The sequence below is a fragment of the Sciurus carolinensis genome, chromosome 11 (genome assembly GCF_902686445.1).
Source record: "Sciurus carolinensis chromosome 11, mSciCar1.2, whole genome shotgun sequence".
Taxonomy (NCBI): Eukaryota; Metazoa; Chordata; class Mammalia; order Rodentia; family Sciuridae; genus Sciurus; species Sciurus carolinensis.
In genome coordinates, this window is record NC_062223.1 from 29,084,966 (window position 1) to 29,102,487 (window position 17,522).

At 37.9% G+C, this 17,522-nt stretch overlaps 1 pseudogene; it reads right to left on the minus strand.

Moving 5' to 3' along the window:
- Positions 1-14,828: 14,828 nt before the first annotated feature.
- Positions 14,829-15,739, minus strand: LOC124958028 (olfactory receptor 4C6-like; annotated as a pseudogene).
- Positions 15,740-17,522: the final 1,783 nt, after the last annotated feature.

Consider the following 17,522-nt stretch of genomic DNA (forward strand, 5'->3'; position numbering starts at 1 on the left):
TGATGCCATTTCTCTTATTGATTCTTGATTTCTTCTCTTTGGCAGTCTAGTTAAGGAAGTTGCTTCCCGAGACAATATGTTAGAGCATAGAGTCTATGTTTTCTTCTAGCAGATGCAAAGTTTCTAGTCTAGGTCTTTAATCCACTTAGATTTGACTTTTGTACAGGGTGAGTTAGGGATATAGTTTCATTCTTCTAACTATAAATATTCACTTCTCCCATGTCCAATGGTTTAAGAGGCTATCTTCTCTCCAACATATATTTTTGGCATGTACTTCAAGTATGAGATAACTGTGTCTATGTGGGTTTGTCTCTGTTCCTTCTATTTAATTATCTGGTCTTCACCATATTTGTTTTGATGCAATACCATGCTTTTTTTTTTTTCTATACCTCTATAGCATAATTTGGGATCAGGTACTGCGATGCCTCCAGCATTGCTTTTCTGTGTTTTGTTTTGTTTTGTTTTGTTGTTTTGGTGCAGGGAATTGAACCCAAGGCACTTAAACACTCAACCACATTTTATTATTTATATCTCACTAAATTGCTTAGAGACTTGCTAAGTTTCTGTGGTTGGTTTTGAATTTGTGATCCTACTTTCTCAGACTCCCAAGCTGCTTGGATTAGAGGTACAAGTCAACATACCCAGTTCTCACATTGCTCTGTTTGGCCAAGATTGCTATGGGTATTCTGGGTTTTTGTTCTTCCAAATGAAGTTTAATACTTTTTTTTTTTTCTAATTCTATAAATATTTTTGAAAACAAATATTTGAAAAGAAGATGTTAAGATCTGTTTCATGTAAGAGAACACAGCATTGAGAATGAAGCTTGAGGAAAAAAGTGGACATATTTCCTCAAATCCTTTCAGGAGGATCCATATCAATTTCATGATTTTTCACAGTCTGAAAACATTGTATTCTACACATTTTATGTGTATTTGCACCCCAAACAAAATTCAGAACTGATGCGATTCTTAGGAAAAGTTAAAGCCCAGAAGCACAACAACACTTACAATGTATATAGAATTAACTGTTAGGGTTTTTTAGATTTTACATGTGTGTCCTGATACAGAATAATTCCCTAATATGTGTCTCACACCTGCTCAGGGTGATATTTTAAAAATATCACTCAGCAACAGAACTTCAACACCTTATGGAACCCTGGTTCTAGCTCCAAACTGCCAAGCATCTTCTACTCTGTTCTATGTCCTACTTAATTAATGCCTTCTTTTCTGTTTCTGTGAGGGAAACCAAGCTGGGTAACAGTGAAAATAATTTGGAAATGGAGGAGGAAAGCTAATGTAAGAAATGCATTTGCTCAGTTGTGAAAAAATAATGTAGTTTTTAAAAATATTTCATCTCAGAAAAGACAAATCCGAAGACCAAGGGAGCTACAGTCAAAGATCTATAACAAACTCAGGAAAAGAGACTAAACATTGCTCTTCCAGAATTTACCCAACATTTCAGTGATTGCAAAATACATTATCATCATTTAGTTAATCACAAAATTACTAGTAAGTTTCCAGAGAGAGAGAGGTGGCTCAACATCTGAACAATTTTTCTGTTCTTTGGGATTCTTCATTATTCAGTCTATAGAAAATGTTTTAAACAGAGTTTGACTCAGTATCCAATTCTCTAGTACTCATTGTTGTTCTCATATTGTTTTGCGAACAAACCTGTTATTCAAACTCAGGCATATACCCATATAATTTTAACATTGTCATATCAATTTCTCAAAAAAAAAAAGTTTTGTTATTATGAAGGAAGTGGGGAGAGGCATTAATTTATCACAACATTATCATCTGTAAAATCAGGGTTAACCCCAGGATGGGCAGAACCAGTCATTTTTTTTTTTTTTTTTTTTTGCAGGAACCCTAGTTTACATTCAATTCAACATAAAAATAAACCATTAAGCTGAAGATTGTAATACAACATTCCTGAGCCAGTGTCTCATGTAGTGATTTATTAACGGAGATTTAGAATTTTAAATACAGTGGAGGTACTGATGTACGTGTTCAACATCCCGTCAGAACACAGAAAGATGCTTCCTGCTCTTCAGGCATCTCTCTCCCTGACAGGTACAACAACCTTCACTGTGGTTCTCTGCAGAGCTTGTTTATGTTAAAATGGTCCCTCTGCAGTTCCTTAGTACCACTTATTTCACTCTTATTTTAATTCAGTCCTCATCATACTGCATCATTTATTAGATTGTCCATGTAGTTGACTTGGCTTCCAATGACTCTCAAAGATAGTTTCTTTTCATTGTTGTTACTTTTATGTTTAAATATCAGGTTACCCTTGCTTATTCTTATTTATGCATATTAATTATACATAATAGGAGGGATCTGTGTACATAAAAATTTTGAAACTTATAACTCCCCTATACCTGTCCTTCCCTGTTTCTACCTCCCCATCCCCTTCCTCTGCTATACTGATCTTCTTTCCATTTTCATGAAGGACTATTATGTTTGTTTATTTGATTTTTTTCTTTTATCTTCCACATCTGAGAAAAAAAAATATTCATTTCTCTCTGACTCTGTTTTTCTCGAAATTATGATCTCTACTTTTTCCCCTTTTCCTGCAAATGACACAATTTTTTCCTTCTTTAAGAATAAACAGAACTCCACTGTGTACATATACCACATTTATTTTTCTCAACTATCCGTTGGTGGACATATAATCTGATTGTGTAGGTTGGTCATTGTGAATTGTGCTACAATAAACATGGATATGCTTGTATCTCTAAAATAAACTGATTTAATTCTTTTGAATAAATACTAAGGAGTGGCATAATCGAATCTTAAGGAATATCTATCTTTAATTTTTTGAGGGACCTCCACACTGATTTCCATACTGGCTGCACTAATTTACATTCCCACCAGGAGTGTATTAGAGTTATTTTTTTCCCTGCATCCTTGCTAGCATGTGTTGTTTGTATTCTTCATGCTTGCCATTCTAACTGGAATGAAATGAAATTTCACTACACTTTTCAAGTTCACTTTCCTATTTACTAAGCCTGTTGAACAATTTTTCATATAGATATTCCTGTTCAAAAGTGCCAATTAGGTTTATTTTCCCATGTAGTGTTTGGGTTACTCATTTTGTTTTATTTTTTAATGTTGAGCTTAGTAAGTTGTTTAAATATTCTTGATGAGTCTTCTGTCAGAGGAGAATCTAGCAAAGATTTTCTCTCATTCTCTCAGTTACCCTTTTTCCTTTGCTGTGCAGTGGTTTTCAAATGTGATGACATTGAATTTATTAATTCTTTCTCTTATTTCTTGAGCTTTAGAGGTCTTATTCAAGAAGTCTTTGGTTGGAGTGGAGCAGGGGAAGACAGCATCCTAACACTGTGTTCATCATTGAAGTGGTTCTTCTATATTTGTTTTTTCCAGGATCAGGATCTTGCTTCAAAACACTGCAAAGTTCAGTCACTGTATCTAGACTATATGTCTAGTCTTCACCTCAACTTCCTCTTATCTGGTATGAACATAGGCAATTCAAGATGTTTAACTATGGTCCTGTGAACCAGCAGACGATCTGGGGAGTATGCCCTGATAGCTGGATCCCTCTCTATTGCAGGCAGCAGTTTTGTCTGCCCTTGCATTTCCATGGTGTATAGTGGGAAGCACAAAGAATTGGGTTGATCACAAAGATTTCACCCCATCCTCCTCTGGTGCAGATCTAGTGGTTCTAAAGGTTCATAACTGCCCAGGAAACCTGTGGGTACCCACTTATTGCAGAGGAACTGGTGCAACAATGTCCCCTTGTAGTTTCTCTTGTGCCAGGCTAGCTCATATATGGGGTAAGGGCACAGAGTCAAGACCCAGACTCCAGGAGTTGGATGGAAGCAGGCTTGTGGTGAGCAACCTGCAAACTCATTTATTGCAGGAACAGCTATAGATTTTATAGGTTTCTTGCCCAATCACAATGTGCCACCAGGGGATCAGATCACCAGGTTCCTATATGGGTTCCCTTGGTGACACTGAGTCAACTTGGGGCAGTTGTTTACTTTCCTAGATAGCCAAAGCAGAACGCTCCTCCCTGCATATTTTCCTTACACACATGAGACATTCACTGTTGCCAGCCAAGAACTAGGATTTCTCCCAGCATTTCCCCCATTTTTATTAATTTGGACAAGGGATTCCTTCAGGAGGACTTGATTGACCTGAACCTTTATGATTCTTTTGTTGAAAATGGACCACAAACATTTAAGAACTGCAAGTATTACAAGGAAGAATATGCAGGCTAATCCTAACATTATAGTAGGATTTAGCATATTAAGCAGGTTCTATCTAAAGGTAATAACATATACCTGTCCCAGGAGGGAGAAGGGAGTCACTCTGGTGTTCTAAAGTCCCAAGAAGTGATCGCGCCCTACATCCTCTATAGGTTAAGGTCTCTTTTGTTCTCCAGTTCTCTCCCCCTTATATCTCCTTCCTGCCTATGTAACTAGGCCTGGTTTTGCAGGTGAGATGCAAAATGTGAGAAGCAAATGGGCGGGGGGAGGGCCAAAGATATTCAGCCAGGTAAGGGCCCAGGGAGCATTAATTAGCAGCTCCTTATCTGCAGTACTTGATAAGGGCAGGTAAATCTGATAATCAATGGGCTCTGCAGATTTTTGTTATGCATTCTCCCAGGGGCAGTCTCCGACTTCCAGAGGCAGATGGCTTTCATGACCTCCATTTCCTCCATTTGACCTGATCCCATATTTCTACACTAACTGCCTGTCCCCAATTCTGGATTCATTCCCCCCTTTTGCTTTAGGAACTCTTTATGCTATAAGGAAAGGGGGTGACAACCACTCTGGCTGCTTTGAGCTGAAAGAGGGTGGCATGGGGCAAACAGTTTGGAGTTCCCTTTTAGAAATCATGTCAATCAAGGGGTCATTGGTAGAAGTCTCATTGGGGAAGTGTAGGTTATAAAGTCATCTGGGGGTTGGTGTTTCTATGAGAGAGAGAGAAACAAAAAGACATGAGTATTGAAATGAGATTAAAACAAAATAAATGTTGCAGAATCTGGAACATGTCAATGAATATCACACAGATATCAGACATCAATAATCTATCACCAGGAGGTGGAAGAAATGAGAAATTGTTCCCATAACAAGGCCTAACAAAGGCTGGGGAGGACAAGGCCTTTCTGTGGGAACCTTAACATTGTCTAAGTTATCAGGAATGTAAACACAACATTTAACTCTTAATGTCATTGATGTCCCCAGAAAATATAACTAAGCTACTTAATGTCATCTGATTTTGTAAAATATCCATTTATTGGTATAACCTGTGTTTAGCAGAGATCTCTATATTTCAGTTACTTAGGGTAGATAATCATACTAGCAAACATAAATTAAGCCTACCTGTGTAGCTTAGGAAGGTCTGTAAGCCTCAAACTGACTAAAAATTTCTGACTCTGGCAGTTTCTCTTGATAGTTATTAGGCACAATTGCTTAAGAATCTCTCTTTTGTAGCTTCCAGTCTTTATTCTTGTGGACTATGCATGTGTATTTTATAAGTTACACTTAACTATTGTTTCTTTAAAATGTCCAAGAATGGCTATGTTTTGGTTTTAACTGTTTTGCTAGATGTTTAAGATCAAGTTGGTTAAATTGATTTGTTCCAGTCTTGTTAAGAGTCAGCTGAGTTCCCACAGGGGTCACTCATGGGGAACTTGAGAGCAGCTTCTTAGCTCCTTTACTGCCATTTGCTAGGTAGGGTCTCCTTGATGAGATGGATTCCCTTGGAAGCATCAGGGATATCTTCCTTTTCCAATGACCCTCCTCTGCAGCAGGTGCCCTGATTGGCTTTTCATCCTCCAATGGTCTCATCAATCTCCCTGATCAGGATGTTGTGTAACCCAGAGTTGCAAAGTTCCTTAGAGAAGTCCTCTTGTTCCCTGGGTTCAGGCTGATACTGAGGGAAAGAACCAAATACTGGTTTTTCTTGGCCTCTTTATTTACTTTCAATCTCTAAGTTTGTCTTAACCATCCAGCAAGCCAGTTTCACTAGTCATAGAGTAAGAATACTGGGCTTTAACTCAATGTCTGTAACTTTACAGTTATTTACCCTTTTCTTTAACTAGAGTCTGTATTAGTACTGGAAGTTACAATTACATACTAACTGTTCTGTAGATAATGGCTTATTATCACAAGTTACCTAGGTTGTGTGTTCTTGAAGCAGTACCTCTGCAAAACTAACAGGTAACAGTTCTACAAAATGAAATTTGCAAGAGTAAAAATACAAAGCTATGTACAATAGCTATCTTGAATTGTGGTTGAGCATTTTGACTCTACATTATATCCCCTCTGTTTGAGATCACAGTAATTCCACAACAAGAACCAATCTTCTGACTATATAAATAAGCTGATGTCTGGCTTATTTTGTAGCCACACTAGCATGCAGCAAGGTGGGAGGCCTTATCTGAGGTAAGGCATGTCCCCTCACAAATCTTAAGTGTTCTAATTCTGATGCTGATCTTTGACTTCCTTAAGTGTAATTTTAAGTTTACATATATTGTTTCCCGAGTCTTTATGAATATTAGTCAACACAATTCAATATTATATCCAAAACACAAAACAAAGAAAGGCTGAGAGAACTCTTAACTTTCCTTTTGCATGGCAAAGTGGCAAAATGTTTTTTAAGTTTCACGATGTTAACCTTTACACAAATCAGACTCACTTACTTTAGAAATATATGTCATTTAAAATTTTTTATCTCAGTGTAAAAGTAACAAATTTTACATATAGCCTACTGAGAACAGATCTTATAATAGCACATTAAAAGATAGAAACAAATTCCCAATAAAATTTACTCTTTAAAGTTTAAAATTACCATTACAGTCAAGGTTAATTTGGAGAAGAGCAGCTTGATAAATTTATGCTTTAAAGACTTGTATACTTGGAAGAAATGAACACATTTAATATACAGATAATGACCATTCCAATTACCTTAATACCTTTATATTAACAAAATTTAGTTTTTAAAGAAAACTTTAGACTCTGTAATGTATTACAATACTCTAACAGTTGTTTAACCATAACTGTATAAACTCCAATTTTCAAGAGTAATTGTTTTAAAGAAGAAAACAGACACAATGCTAAGAATAAATTAGTGTTTATAAGAAATCTTTGTCATTTTAACATATAGATTAAACTTTGGTTTATATCAGTATATTAGTATTTGACCTTAGGAAAAACCTTAAATAGCTTTAACTGATTGTCTCACATACATATAACCAACTTAGTTACACACAAACTTGTTGAAATTTGTCCTTTACTTACACATGAACTGTCTTAGCACTTACATAGACCTTCATGTCTACCACATCCCCTGTCTAGTGGAACCCTCTCTTGTGTGGGTGTTGATGGCACATTGTGTGCATTCAAAATCCAGTGGGTGAGTATCCTTAGTACATGGATAGTGGATCTGACCTATCTCCGTTCCCCCTGCTGGGCATTTTATTTTGCAAGTTTTAGATTTGCAGTGACCTCACTGGTACAGACAGCAGTTTTGTATGCTCACAATGTTTTCCTGTTGAGCAGGGAGAATTACTGTGAACTTGGGCTTATCAAAAATCAACCCCCCTGTTTCTGTCCCAGAGGAGCATCCAGTTAGCTCTGAAAATTCAGTGACTGGTCTGGGAACTCATGGGTCCCCTTCTATTGCAGAGGGTTGTTTTCAAGACATCCCATAAGCAGCAGACTGAGTCTAGTCAGACATGGGAATTGCACTCTGTGTGCACTTGGGAATCTTCAGTGTGTTAGGAGAAGCATTGTGCTCCTGGGCCTTGCTCCATTGCCTCTGTTGGTCAGCAGATTTCGGTAGCTTTAGACTTGCAGTGATTTCACTGTATAAATTACTCATAAGTCTTGCTAACAGGCCATTTTTGCATGACGCTATTGCTATTGTCACCAAGGGAGATAAAATACAGGGAATTATATTTTCCTAAAGTGCAGACTTAGGGAGCCCCAACAGGATTGCTCCCTGCCACAATTGTTCACTTATAAATTAGGAAAGATGGACTATTTCTCACACAGCATTATGTAGTTCTGGTTTCAGGTGAATCCAAACTGACTTCACCTTCTGCCACTGTTTGTCATAATTTTGTCAGATGTGTCTTTCTTTATTTTTCTTTCTGTAACCCCTTCCCTTTAAATTGCTCAGGCACTGGCTAGGGTACCAGTTCAGACTTGATTAAAAAGTTCTCACTCTTTATTCCTGGAACCAGAGACTTTGAGTCTCTTCAAATCTCTGACTGCCCAATATTGAACTTCAGTATATTCTGTCCATCTCCCACCTCACTGAGTAGCTATTCTCCAGCTGTTTTGATCCTGAACTGTAGAGGAGCTGGGACATGCAAACTACTTCTGTGCTGCCATCTTCCAAATCCCCTAAAAGATATTTTCTTAATAATGATTACATTGTAAATCTAATGATAGCTTAATGCAAAAAATTGTGAATTCCTTTCTAGTGATTCCTTTCTAGGTCTTGCCAAATTTAAAGGTCTTTTAATATAAAAGTATAGAACTACACATTTTTTTGTCCTTGTCTTCCTCTGAACTTGTTAGGTCATGATCAGATTCCTAGAATGCATTTTTTTAAAACTGTGTTCACATACCTGACCTCTGTGCCCTGTCACTAGCAGGTAGAATAGAGAAAAGATGAGACTGCAAAAAAAAAAAAAAAAAAGTGTTCCAATTTATGTAAGTCATATCCCTCATCATCATGACTGAAGAACATGGGAACACATAATGCCATCACATCCAATGGAAAACAAAAAGCACATCAATTTAGGATGAGGAGAGGATTGCAAGTTAACATCACAGAACAAATGATCCTGAAAGACCATGAAGGTGATGTACACAGTCAACCCTACACAAGTTTCTGATACTTGCCATAGGGATAGTGGAAGGGCTGGAGTGACTTCCCTCAGTGTCCATAGTGGGGACAAATAGGATAAATAATTTCCGACATAGTCCTATTACCTTCCATGGTACAGAGGTTGGCACTTTATGTCTGAGTAGATGCAAGAAAAAGTTCATGAGAGCACACACACACATGACCAATGCTAAGATAATAAGGAACATTTGCAGCCCAGAACATTGTACTTCTCCTATGTGTCCCAAATCTGTATATCAATAGCACTCTAGAAACCAATGTAATGCAATAATATCAAGAAATAATGAACTATCCTTCAGTAATAGTTCTGGCCATATGATCTAGGATAAATTTATAGGTACAGCAGCAAGAGCTTCTGATGACACCTGGTATACACCAGGGGTAGGATATAATGTTGGAGAGCACCCTCTATGATTTGGATCTAGAATGTCCCAAAAGCTCATGTATTGGACACTTGGTTCCTAATACAGCAATGTCTGCAGGTGGGGCTTTTGGGAAGGATTGGATTATGAATACTCTAACTTCATCAGTAGATTAATTCTTTAATGGATTAACAATTTGAATGGAATACTGGGGGTAATTGGCAAATGTAGACACGTGGGGCATGGTTGGGGAAAGGAGATCAATAGGGACATGACCTTGGTAAATATATCTTCCTTGCCCTCTCTCTTTCTACACTTCATTCCTATTATGAGTTGAGCATAATTCCTCTACCATGCCCTTCCACCATGAGGTCTTGCATTGCCTCAGGTCCAGAGCAATGGAGCTGGTTTACCATGGGACAAAATCTCTGAAACCATGAGTCAAAATAAACTTTCCCTTCTGTGTTATTGTCAGGTATTCTGTTCAGAGTGACTAAAAGTTGACTAACACATACCCCAAAAAAGAAAATCTAGGATGCTGTCCAGACCCTTGATTATTGACTGAGATACTTCATGAGAAACCACTGCCCAATTCCAGATGTATAACAAGAACTCTGAAAATTTCAACAAAATTAATCCAAGATTTGGAGTCAAGCCCATTGGCCTAGATCTAAGGGGAGAACTGTCTGAAGTATTGTCCCTTCCAACCAGTTAACACTTAGTAATTTAGCAATGAAAAGGTCGGGGGGATGTGTTGCAGATAGACAACAGAATGATCTGTGTAAAGCTCTACCTCAAGAGCACAAACTTACAGTGGTGCACACCTGTAATCCCAGCAACTTGGCAGGCAGAAGCAGGGGAATCACAAGACTGAGGTCAGCCTCAGCAACTTAGTGAGACCCTAAGCAACTAAGTAATACCATCTAAAAATAAAAAAATAAAAAATAAAAAGGGCCAGGGATGTGATTTAGTGGTAAATAATCCTGAGTTCAATTCCCAAGTACCAATTTTTTTTTTTTTAGAATGAATAATCTTAACAGTTGGAAAACCAGAAATTTACCAGAGTTTTCAGGGAAAATGCCAAGGGATCAGTTATAAGAGAGGAGTTCAGAGAGAGAAAGGGTTAGCCATACTGTGGCAGTCAAAACTTGAATGATTGTAAGGGTTTTTACCCTGATTGTCATGAAGTGTGGTGTAACCTGACTTATAAGTTTGAAAGACAACTCTGAGTACTGTGCTTAGGATCAAATATAAGAGTAGGGGATGCTGAGATAAAAGTAAAAGGAGTAGGGAATAGATCATGTGGAAAGTCAGTAGTGGCTTGGAACTAGGTGATGGCTCTAAAAGTCATTAAAAGAGATTGAATTGGGGAAATAAGATGAAAGGTGAGTCCACAGGGTTTCCTGACAGACTAGATATTACATGTGACATAGACCAAATGTGCCGTCAACTGACAGAAAATTTTGCATGTAGAATATGTTTGGGAATAAAGGTAGAACCAGGAGGAAAGCCTTGGAATTGTTCAGTTTGAGAAATTACCTGTTCTGGGGAGAATGCCATGGAGAAATTTGGATTTCCACATCACAGCATCAAGAAATAAGTCTGGCTGGAGATATTAATTTGAGAATCTTAGCCTTGTTAAATAGTATGTCAACAAAAACTGGGTTAAGAATTTCTAATGAATTTTTTTTTTCAGGTGAGAAATGAGCAATGGCTATTAAATTAAATGACACAGGGGTCCTTTGATATTCTTCAGAGTAGACTTTCAGAAAGTCTTAGATAAGGAACTATGACTGAAAAGGGCTTGTAGAAAAGTAGAAGGAGAGAGATGAGAGACAAGCATTATGGAGATCTCTTGAGTTTTGTTATAAAGGAGAGGGCACAAGGTTAGTAACTGATGAAGGAAGTGGAGTCACAGGAAGATTTTTCAAGAGAAGAGATCGATTATTTTCTATCATAAATGATCCCTTGGAAAAGGAAATGTAAATGAAAGAAGAAATATTAAATCAAGTGTTAGATCATCACCCTTGTGTAAGCAAGGAGGAGAAACCTAAGTCCAGCGCACAGGCCAAGTGGCTTCACTGGCTCTGAAGTGGGACACAGATGATTCATGTGCAGCTTCAGGTAGGACCTAAGTGAACAGATAACAGTAGAAGCAGTGGTGGGGTGGGTAGAAGTTTTTTTTGATGGCTTAAGTTTTCTTGTAAAATAGGAGGCAAGTCCACCTAATAGTTTCTGTTTAAGACACTTTTTTTTTTTGTCACTGTGAATAAAAACAACAAAGAGGATAAAAAGTTTATTTGGGGATTCGTGATTTCAGAGTTTTCAGTTCATAGATGGTTGATTCCATAGCTCCGGCTGGAGGTGAGACAGTTCATCATGGCAAATGGGCATGGTGGAGGAAAGCAGTTCAGGACATGTCGATCAGGATGTAGACAGTTCTTCACACCAGGGATAAAATAAAAACCCCAAGGGCAGGTCCCTAGTCATCTGCTTACTCCACCTGTAGCCCACCTGCCTACGGGTACCTCTGAGTTAATCCATGTCAATGGATTAATTCACTGATTAACCCAACCTCACAACTTTCATAATCTAACCATTTCACTCCTGAACAGTCCTGCATTGTCACACCTATGAGCTTTGGGTGGATGCCTCATATCCAAAACAGAAGAGTTACCATTATGTTTTATGTGTGCCCTTTTCAATACATATTGTTGTTCCAATTAAAGTGCCCTCATGTTCCTACCTTTCTATGTCTTTATATCACAAATAATATTGGATTTTTCAAATTCTAATATACAGAAAATCATATGGTTTAAAAGCTATTACTGGTAAGAGCAAGTTACTATAAGAAAAATTAAGATTTATTCCAGAAATGAATGTGTTAGAAAAAGTAAAGTGTTGAACTACTAAATAATGTGTATACTGAGTAAAACTATTTAATGTGAATTAAAATGGGGGAATCTATAGAACAAAGAAGACAAGAAATTTTGGGAATCGAAAAGGCCAGCAATATTTTCAGCATGGATTACCAGAACAGCTTTTTTTGTGGTAAGAGAAAAATGTAAGTTCTGATCCTACTTGTGATACTTAAAAATTATCAAGCAGAGTATAAATATTTAAGATTAGAAATCTCATTTTGATTCTTCCATTTTAACTTTATAATCAAACTAAGAAAATGCTCTACATAAATTTCTTACATAGACCAATTATCATATCATGATCATTTTCTTCTTCTGTGACAATGTAAAGAAATGTAAAATGAATCTGGTATTTAATTCCAAAATATTGCTATCATGCAGCAAATATTATGTTCTAATGATACAGCAAACAGTAAGTGAAAGCTGTGTGCAAAGATTTTTATGCTATTTCTAAATTCATCTATAAATCCATGTAAGATCTGATTTTTAGTTGTAGTCTAATAGAGTCTTTGATGCCACTGCTCTGTTCTAACTTAAGGATTAATAATAATAGCATTGTCTTCCAGGGCCTGGCCTGCCTTTCCCCTCTCCCCTGGTACCACAGCTCCACCCCAACAGCAGTGCACTGATTACTTGCACATTCCTCACTTTGGGTTTCACTCTGCATATATTTTCTCTTCCCAGGGATATGTTTGAGGATGGTTCTTCTCTTCGTTCAGATTTTGTTTAAAAAATTCCTCCCAGAAAGACCCCTTGCCCACTCTGTAGAGCCCCCGAGTCACCTTCGCACTACTCCATTACAATGATCTGATCACGTGATGGCTCAATGACATCGATTTTCATCTTCATAGGTTGTCTGTCTCCTGCACTAACATATAAGATCCGAGACACAAGGAAGGTGAGTTTTCTTATTCACTACTGTAAACCAGCTCCTAGCAAAATATCTGAACTTTGTATAAACTCAGCAATTGTCTATCAATGAACAAATGAATCTTGAAGTTATAAATATGGTTGGGGATTATTATAGCTAGATTCTTCTTGCACATATATAGTTTATTTCAAAAAATATTTGATTTAAATGTGCTATATTTGAAATCATAATTCATACTAAAATTGTTGCCCTCACATATATCATGTGTATTTGTTTTAATAAGGAAACAGTTTGCTAAACCATGCTAGGACCTTAGGCTTACCATGTACCTCATTAAGGGAAGTGGCTGGAAACCCCATCAGTGCCTTCCTAGTTCTTTTTATGGAAGCATCAGGGAGAAGATGAACATTCTTTGGATTTGTAAATATATATCTTGAAGGTAACAGCAGAATCCTTTTCCCATCATTAAATAAATAGGTCTAGGTATGCAAAACTAAAAAGAACCAATAAAATTAATAAGTAAATAAAGAAAGTCTATACAGTTTCTCCAGTCTCATAGAGAATACATGACTTCAAGACATAGACCCTTGATTTTAAAGCATCTTAACTTGATCACGAGTGAAACTTGTTATGCTTCTCTGAAGAGTGTCAAGAGGTAGTTGAGAACTTTGGCATACTTTGACCTTTGTATTAAAAAGCACATTAACAAATGAAAAGTCTTTCCAAAAGGAACACTTTACAGTATGTCATCTGAGGGGATTCTAATCCCAAAAGTGCTTACAAATATTTTCCTTCCCACTCTTTATGGTTATTTGCAAATATTTAAAACCCTTAAGTCTCTTTTGGACATAGAGTCATCCAATAATATTTATTAAGCATATTCTGGGTGACCAGGAATGTTCTAACCACAGAGGCTACAGCGAGAAGGAATAAAAGTAATCCCTGTCTTGACAAGTATTATGATTTAGGGAGCCAGAAACAGAACCTGAACCCCAAGAAGTATTTTAACGTATAATTTGTGATTGCAGATGTTGAGGGTACAACCTGGGTGTAGAAGCGGGGGCCAGCTGAAGAGCAGGAGTGGGGAAAGTCATCAGGAAATACTTTTCTTTTCTGGCAGGAGTTCATTCGGAGGAAAAAAAAAAAAAAAGTGCAGGGAACCTGCAAAGCAAAGGCATTGGGAAAAATCATCCAAAAAGAAAATTAAGACTAGCATGGTGGCACGAGATTCCATTCCTAGTGGCTCAAGAGGCTGAAGGAGGATGATTGTAAGTTCAAAGCCAGCATCAGTAAACGTGAGCTATTAAGAAACTCAGTGAGACCTTGTCTCTAAATAAAAAATACAAAATAGAGCTAGGGATGTGGCTTAGTAGTCTAGTGCCCCTGAGTTCAATCCCCAGTACCAAAACAAAAACAAAAGAAAGGGGGGGAATTAAATAAATTAATTTAAAAACCTAAACTTGGGAATACTAGGATCATTCAAAATAAAATTCAATTTGAAAGTGTTACTTTGTGGACAAGGTGAGGCAGTACAAAATGTACTTGTGTGAGACCCTAGAGGCATATCATGATTGGACAGGACTTGTGTGTAATATCTTGACTTGTCTGTTAAAAATGGATTCTGCTGTCATGTATAACTAAAAACAAACAATGAATAAATAAAATTAAAAAAGATGAATCTGGTTGCCTATGCCAGTGGATTGGAATTATGGGGAGGATAAGACTCCATCGACTTTGTAAGGAAAATGCACTGCATGGAATGTAGTCTAGTGACCACCAGGGCCCCTCACTTCACCCATAGTTTCCTCATGGCACTCTTCACTTCTGCATTCCTCAAGGTGTAAATCAAGGGATTTAACATTGGTTCAACAATGGTAAAGGACACAGCCATCGCCTTGTCTATGGGGTAGGTGACCACAGGTCTCACATAAAAGAAAATACATGGCACAAAGAACAACACCACCACCGTGAAGTGGGAGATAACATGTGGAGAAGGCTTTGTGCCTCCCTTCAGAGCTGTAAGAACTCAGGGAGCAGAGGATGACCATGTAGGAGGCAAGCAGGATGAGGAAGAGGGTCACACACATCACCCCACTGTTGAGGATGACTAAGAGACCCAGGATGTGGGTGTCCATGCAGGCCAGCTCCAAAAGTGGAAACAAGTCACACATAAAGTGATCGATGACATTGGGGCCACAGAAGGGTATTCTGTACATGAAGAGAAGCTGTATTGTTGCGTGCATGGATCCGCCCACCCAGGCCCCTCCCACCATCAGGCAGCACACTCGAGGACTCATGATGCTGCTGTAGTGCAGGGGCTTGCAGATGGCCATGTACCAGTCACAGGTCATCACGGTGAGCAGGATGATCCCCACACCTCCAAAGAAATGCTCTGCAAAGAGCTGGGTCATGCAGCCCTTGAGGGAGATGGCAGTGTTCTCAGAGAGGGAGTCCACGACCAACTTGGGGACAATGACGGAAGAGTAGGTGACATCCATGAGGGACAAGGAAGCAAGGAAAAAGTACATGGGCGACTTCAGACTCTGACTTGCACTTACGGTCATCACGATGAGTAAGTTTCCTAGTACTGTGACCACATACATGATTAGAAACAAACCAGAGAGCATTTTTGCTCAGCTCTGGATTCTTTGTTGTGCCCAAAAGGATGAATTCAGTCACGTTGTTTGAATTCTCCATTGAATATGGGCTGAGGACAGCATGTCACTCTGCACTGGAAAATCTGCAGAAGGATTATCATTTTAATAAGCAACCACTAGGGGGTGCTCTCCCAGACCCTCCTAACCTGCCTTTGTCTCCAGCTGCTGCCACAGAATCCAGTTAATAATCAAAACCTGACAGCAGCTTGACCCTACTGATCCCTCAGCACCTTCTCCTCCCACCGCACAACTCTTGCTCTCTGTCCCACTGCTTGTGCCTGAGACACTTAATAAACTCAACTTCATCCTGGTTGCACACACCTACTCCTGTGGACAAGGAGACATTAACACCTGAGGGGAATCCACTGACCATGGCTAGATAGGAGTCCATGGATGAATGGATAAATGGAACCAGCTTAACATTCTTTTATTTCCCTGTCTCATTCTCTCCAGTACTTCCATTCAGTTTTCTAAAATAACCACCTGCATGCAAACTTTTCTCTCAGCTCCTGTTTGTCTGTTTTTTGGATGATCATGCTAGGTTGTTGACCTTCATTTCTCTCACCCAAGATCTCAGAAAATATGTGAATTTCCATCGATATATTTCATATATATAGAATACTTAGAATGTGCTAGTTGAAGAACTGAAACAAGTCCTATCTGAAGGACTCTATTTATTGTGGTTTATACTCTTTCCCTCTATGTTCAATTCAACTCAAAAATTGAATTATTATTATTATTGTATAGTTCTTATATTCAACTAGTCCCTACTATGTCTCAATATCCCATGAAATATTCCTTTTAGAGATTAGTTAATGAGACTTAAAAAGTTGAAATATAATGACACTAAGTTCCTAAAACTAGTAAATACTTAGGTTGAATTCTATTCCAGATTTTCCAAGTTCCAAAATTAATGCTAATAACAATCCATCTTGTTTTATCTTATTATAATTTCAATTGCTTGGCATCTGTATTTCTATCCATCAATCATCTATCTATTCCAATTGTAAAACTCAGAATTACAACCATTAACAAACTTTCCAAGTATTCTAATCATTTTTCAGATGCGCTTATAAAGAAAATTAAGACCTAAGCATCTTTATCTGCTCCAGAAACGCAGATCTACAACCTAGCTGATACCATCCCTATGCAGCCTGAGTTGGCAAATCAATGTAACTCCCAGCTTTCTATTACTTCTGCCTGTGCCCTGTTAGCAAATCTTCTCCTTTCCTTCTCTATCTGTTACTTCTTCCCCTCTACCAGCTTCATCACTGTCATCCTGATCTTTATTACTGAGCACCTATATGGATCATATTAGCAACAATTCATTTATGTTCTTGGCTCATACTATTATTCCAGTTGCATGTTGTTTTTATTTCCTATTGGAGATGCTTAAGGATGGCTAATTTATTATGTTTTTGTCATATTTCTAATACTGTTCTACATTAGTACACACTCATCATTTAATTACATTTAATTGAATCCATAAAATGGAGTTCAACTGAGGAAAATGGCATTGAACCATGAAGCCCAAGCACTGCTGGTGCCAGTTCCTGCCTGCAGAAAAAAGAGTGTCGTTTTCTGGGCATGGCTACTCTTCTGGCATCCTGACTCAAATCCTATCTACCATCTTTCATCTGTAACATTTCCTTTCTTAGATATGCTTTAACCAAATTCAAGAGCTGCACCATACCTAGAACTCTTAATTTGGTGTTGAATCACTACCATCAAATCCTCCTTGTAATATTAATTTTTGACAACTTGCCAAAAGAGATTAATGTAAATCAAACTGCAAATTGTTGACAGCTCAAGGCTCATTTTCC